The sequence below is a fragment of the Frankliniella occidentalis genome, unplaced genomic scaffold, assembly GCF_000697945.3.
Source record: "Frankliniella occidentalis isolate FOCC.00 unplaced genomic scaffold, Focc_3.1 Scaffold299, whole genome shotgun sequence".
Taxonomy (NCBI): domain Eukaryota; kingdom Metazoa; phylum Arthropoda; class Insecta; order Thysanoptera; family Thripidae; genus Frankliniella; species Frankliniella occidentalis.
The window spans coordinates 251,072-257,399 of record NW_026267425.1 but is presented as its reverse complement, the minus strand read 5'-3'; positions in this window follow the sequence as shown (position 1 = coordinate 257,399).

Below are 6,328 nucleotides of genomic sequence, written 5' to 3'. Positions count from 1 at the left end.
AACATAGGAGGATGAGAAACAAAAAGATTTAAATATTACAAACGGGATAAGAATTGTTACTTACTCTTCAAAGGTGGGTTTTTTGAAACTAAGTTCTGCTTTTCTGTAACAATAATTTTCAAAATTAAAATTAATGAAGCACAATGAGGTGAACAGTGCATATAAACAGAATGTAATTACCTTTCAGGGGACTTTAAAATAGTTGCTTCTTTGGCTTACGATTTAGAAGTCTATTGATTCGTGACGCAAGAGACCCATTCTCTTTTTGAGGGCTCTTTTTCTTCAATGATTTAGACTTAACTGGTTGGGATTGAGACATGGGTGAAGTTATCTTTGCTGATCCGGATTGAGACTTGGATGAACTTTTCTTTTCTGGTTTCTTCTTACTGAGCAGTTCACTCAATTTGGATATTAAATCAAACGATGGCCCACTTCGGGCAACAGATGCTGACCGCTTTGGAACTTTGGCAGGGGGTTTGGTAGGTGGGTCATCCTCTTCACCTTCAGAAGAAGAGGACTCAAAGCGACCAGGCTTCTTGCGCTTCCTCTTCCCTGTACCTTCTGAGGCAGACCCAGCAGTAACATTATCATCGAGAGCCCTCTTGCACGCTTTATCAGCAACATTGTATGTACCTACAATGAAGGAAACAAATTAATAGGGTAAATATGCAGATATGCTACTAAGACATTTCATAGCTGTTAAAACTTACTGTAGCTGTAATGAAATTTGATGTTCTCAATCTTTGACCAAGTCTTTGGATCAGGGTCTTCAAGTGCCACAGCCAGGCGTTTAGCGTGGAGTGCGTTAGGTGGATAGAATAGACTCACTTTCCCCTCATCGCAAAACCATTTAGTAGGCACAACTTCCAGAGAACTGGGCTGTCCATCATCAGTAAAAAACTCAGCAACAGAGAACTGTAAGAAAAAATAAATAAATAAGGCGCTAAAATAAACGGGACAAACAACTTGTCTGAAAATACTTACAGTCAAAAAAAGAAACCCAAGAGAGGAATACACAAATATTCCTCATCAGAACTTGGGAGGAGGACACACTTTTGATTGAATTTAAATATATTCTAATATTTTTTGACTTCCTGCAACTGATCTACTTTGAAAATACCAATCTCAGAAGAATTAATAGGGTAGGTATAATAGTTTTGCAAACGGGAAAACTTATAGCCAGCAAGTATTATCTGGGTTCTGGGTTCTGGGTACTGGGTTCTGGAAGCGACCGACCAAATCCTAGGGCAACTCCTGGGAAAAATAAGACATTTCCAGGAGATCTCCTGGGACTCTTCCAACTCCCCTGGGAAACGGAAAAAACTCCTGGGATTCCCAGGGCTTGTTTTCACCGTGGTCGAGATTAATTTGCGTTGTCAGTGCGCTAGGTTTCTTCTCAAATCTAGTTCGGCTCGGAAGCGGCTAGGTCGCAGTCGCGGTCCATATACGAATGTCACACAATTCAGATAGAATGCAGTTACAAGTTGCCTCAAGCACATCCCGGACAGTTCTCAGACATTAGTGAATACTGGTCATAGTTAGTATTCAAACACTTCTTGTACGGAGATCGGACAGATCCCAAACCATTAGACAGGAAACTATTTGGCTCCTCGTTGGCTCCGAAAAAAACAAGCGTAACTCCGCCAGTGCCGGAGAACAAGAGTAACTGGCACAAGCGCGGAGAACTCGAGTAACGCCTGGCTATTTAGATAGGGAGTTACTCGAGTTCTCCGCTCTGCTGCCAGTTACTCTTGTTCTCCGGCACTGGCAGAGTTACACTTGTTTTTTTCGGAGCCAACGTCCTGTCTTCGGAATGGGGGAGAGAGCAACAGAAGTTGGCAAACAGGTATATGAGCACCATCCGACCTCTCGGATAGTCTGCAGACATGCGTCGTGTTTGCGAGGAAAAAGGCCGCGTGCACACAGAGTAGAACCCCGGACTCTGGATTCATTGCCACTCACCTTGCCAACTGAGCTATCTGAGCGCACACGTGTGGGCCGAGGCCAGAAGCATACTACGGAACGTTCGCCCGCTCACGAGCCGCTGGCAGTCGCAACGAAAGAGTTGCTCCGCCGATTGTCCCCCCCATGTGCGCCCAGATAGCTCAGTTGGCAAGGTGAGTGGCACTGAATCCAGTGTCCGGGGTTCTTCTCTGTGTGCACGCGGCCTTTTCAGCAGATGATACATTATACACAACTGAAATTAATAATACTTTACTTAACTATGTATCATTGCTTGTACTCTCATACCCACACAGAACGATTCGGCCGTTCCGGCTTTGAAACAAGGCGTGTTTCCCGGTCGCCAAACGGCTCCCTTCCCCCACTTTCCCGGACAGAAAGAGCCGTCCGATTTAGGCAGTCAATCATTCGAATAATCACCGAAAGATGTACAATTATTTGAAGAGAAGGGCCAACGGCAAAATGCAGACACGCCGCCGGAGCCTGGGATCGAACCTCCGACAGTCGGCGACTCGGTCGCCAGTCTGCGACGGTATCCACTTGGCCAGAGCGGACACCGAAGGAGGAGGGAGACCGGAGAGCAAGGCAAGCACGACGCGTCCTACGAACAAAGTTCGATCTCCCGGCGCGCCGTTCAACACTGTCCGATCTCCGGGCGCGCCGTTCAACAAAGTTCGATCTCCTGGCGCGCCGTTCAACGCTGTCCGATCTCCTTTTCGGGGTTTGCAGTGAGGTGGAAGTTTAAACGCCTCGTACGTCTGTTCGTCAAGATCATGGCATATTATTATTGGTCCAATGCGTTGCGTAATCTTTGAGGATCACATAGAATTTATAAGTTTCATTTTAAGTGAACTATCAACGAAGATATCACGGATTGAAGCCTACGGTGCAGATAAAAGCTGAAAAGGAGATCGGACAGCGTTGAACGGCGCGCCAGGAGGTCGAACTTTGTTGAACGGCGCGCCCGGAGATCGGACAGTGTTGAACGGTGCGCCGGGAGATCGAACTTTGTTCGTAGGACGCGTCGAGCAGCCCTGCCGCGTGTCGTCACTTCCACACTTCTGCTCTCCTCCTCTGTTTCCCGAGTGCATCCCAATTCGACCGAGTACTTGTGAGCGCTATCCCACGTACTCACTTGCGACTCAAAAGTTAGCTTTTGGCGCACATAGGCGGTCCAATCGCACTCCGGTGGCCCGCTGACGAGCTCCTCGCTCACACGAGCGACCTAGAGCGAACCCGTGGCTAACGGAGGCAAATACTGACGACTCTATGGCGTAATATCCGCGCGAACCTGAGCGAACGTCTTGTGCACGAGCGAGCCAATGGCAAATTGGAGCGAACTCAGGCAATCTCTTGGTAAAATATGTGAGCGAACCCTAGCGATCTTGATGCACCTAGTGCGCGTACAGCAGCGATTCAAAAGCAACTGCTTCGCAACCCAAAAGCGTACAATTCATTTCGGATCGGGTGCCTAAATCGGACGGCTCTGCGGTTCCATTTGTGACAGAAACTGTCGACACTCCGGAAAAACTTCACAGAGAAATCAGCCATTGTTCGTCCGCCAAACAGCCTTTTCGCCTACCGTTCCCGGACGAAAATCGGCCTTTTTTCATTCGCTCCTCGGTCTGCAGTCGGATTCGAAGCGCGACCAAAAAAAGGCCGATTTCTGTCCGGGAAAGTGAGGGAAGGGAGCCGTTTGGCGACCGGGAAACTCGCCTTGTTTCAAAGCCGGAACGGCCGAATCGTTCTGTGCGGGATGCGGAGCGCCGAGAGGCACCAGGCATGACGTCATCAAATAGTGTAGGGGCGCGCGATGCGGCTCCCGCCGCCCGCCGCCCGCCGTTAGTGGCCCTCCTGTGAGAGGTGCGCAGAGCTGGCCGTGAGAGTTCCAAGGGGCTGGAGGCACCCTGCGCGAGACTAGAACTAGGAGAAATTGCGCGCCTACTTCGCTCATTTTAATTGTTGTCATCAACAGATTTTGGCTTCCACTGAAATATTATAGACTGGAATAATTCTTGAATTCGTATCATCTGCTTTCACTATCCGTTCCTGAACGGAACTTTTTTTCTCGCAAACACGACGCATGTCTGCAGACTGTCCGAGAGGTCGGATGGTGCTCATAGACCTGTTTGCCAACTTCTGTTGCTCTCTCCCCTATTCAGGGACAGTAGCCAAATAGTTTCCTGCCTAAATGGTTTGGGATCTGTCCGATCTCCGTACAAGAAGTGTTTGAATACTAAATATGACCAGTATTCACTTATGTCTGAGAACTGTCCGGGATGTGCTTGGGCAACTTGTAACTGCATTCTATCTGAATTGTGTGACACTCGTATATGGACCGCGACTGCCGCTTTCGAGCCGAACTAGATTTGAGAAGGAACCTAGCGCACTGGCTCAACGCAAATTAATCCCGAACACTTTTTTCCATGCGGGAGAGGTTAGGTTAGCTGGTCAGCTGTTCTGCGTGTTGCTCACTTCTGTGCGATCTTCTAAGCAGAATAAACCATTCTCGCAACCACAACCCTGCTCGTCTCATCGCTCCTCGATCCCGACACATGGTGGCAGCGTACTTCGGACTATAACCACGTCTCTACAAGAAGATGCCGGACGAAATTCCAGGAAACCCACCGAGGACTCCAGTCAAGGTACCCGACCCGGACCCATACAACTGGACACCGTCGGATTGGCCATCATGGAGCCGGCGTTTTCAACGGTTCCGTCGTCTGTCAGGGCTCGATAAGGACGATGCAGAAAGGCAAGTCGATTTTCTTATTTACCTCATGGGAGACAAAGCTGAAGACATCATGAAATCCTTAAATCACTCCACCAGAGAAGAACGACTGTGTCGAGACCCTCATCAAGAAGTTCACCATACACTTCGGGGGTAAAATCAACGTCGTATACGAGAGAGCAAGGTTTAACCAACGATGTCAACAGGCCGGGGAACCAGTCAATGATTTAATTACTGAATTGTACAGCATGGGGGAAAGGTGAAACTATGGAACCATGAAAGAAGAGCTCATTAGAGACAGAATCATCGTGGGGATCACAACTGCACCACTGTCAGCCGCGATACATCACGAAGAGAACATAACCCTGCATAAAGTTGTCAAGAAGGTCACCAAAGCAGAAGACGTTACCAAGCAACTTCCCACCATTCGGAACGGAAGGAGCGACGCAGCAACAGCTCAAGTCCATGCTGCAGCTAGCAACTACAAAGGTAAAGGAAAGAGATTCGTAAAGGAAACCTCTAATTTCAAATCTAAACCTCCCCAGGACAACAAGAAGCCGCCACCACAGTCTCAGCAATATCCAGCCTCATGCAGGAAATGTGGAAGGACGCCAAGCCACCCATACTCCCAGTGCCCGGCGAAGAACAGCATTTGTGGAAGATGCAAGGTCAAAGGTCACTGGACAACGATGTGCAGAACGAAGGTCTCCGAACTCAACGTTCCAGAGGGTGGGGATCCACACGCCGAAGAGGTAGCATTCTATCTTGATTGTATTGAAGCTAAACCAAGTAAGATACTTAAGGTAGACATAACCTCTAATGGCAAACCTGTCAGGTGGAAGCTGGACCGTGGGGCAGATGTGCCTATTGTGGGTGGGAGGCCTCTACTTGTCCGCCCGTCACCTTCCGCCTGCGGACTCTAGGCTAGGCAAACCCGCATTGCCGAGACTCCCCTTACAGAGTCAGGGTAGGCCACCACATCAGCACGCCTGCTGAGCTGGTTGTTGCCTGTCAAGTTCAGCTCCCTTTCCCTCTGCCCTTGTCTTGGATGTAGATATTAAATGATCAAACATTGATTTGAACAAATTATTATTTTCTGATAATGTTACATTTCTCCTGTTTTTGCCTGAGTCAACATTTTAATTTTTTCCTCTTCTTCATCAGATTATTTTGTAGCAATTGTCTGAAAGCTCTATTCAATTCACAGCACAAATAATGTGAGGCAAAGGGACACTGCTAGTGAGTAGCTCCTCTGGCCATGTGTATATAGCACTTGGTGGAGGAGTCAGGAGGGAGACATCTGATTCGTCCTCGGATGTATTTATGTCTGATATCAGTCCAAAATAGTAGGACGAGTTAATCACAAGAAGTGCAAACTGACCCTCCTGAAAGGGTATGTCTCCTGTTCTCTGGTAGCTTAGTCTATGCACCAATGCGTACTCTTGATCAGAACTGAATCTCTTTGCATGCAACGGCATAAAGCCGAAAGAAAATGAAACAGGTAACAAAACTTGATATAGTTTATACTAGATTGGCTATATTGATAGTGTTGCCTTAGGTCTCAAATTAATTTTGAATAGTCCGTACCTGGCAGAGGTGTGAAGTGATGAAAACTCCTTGTCCCTGGCACTGTTG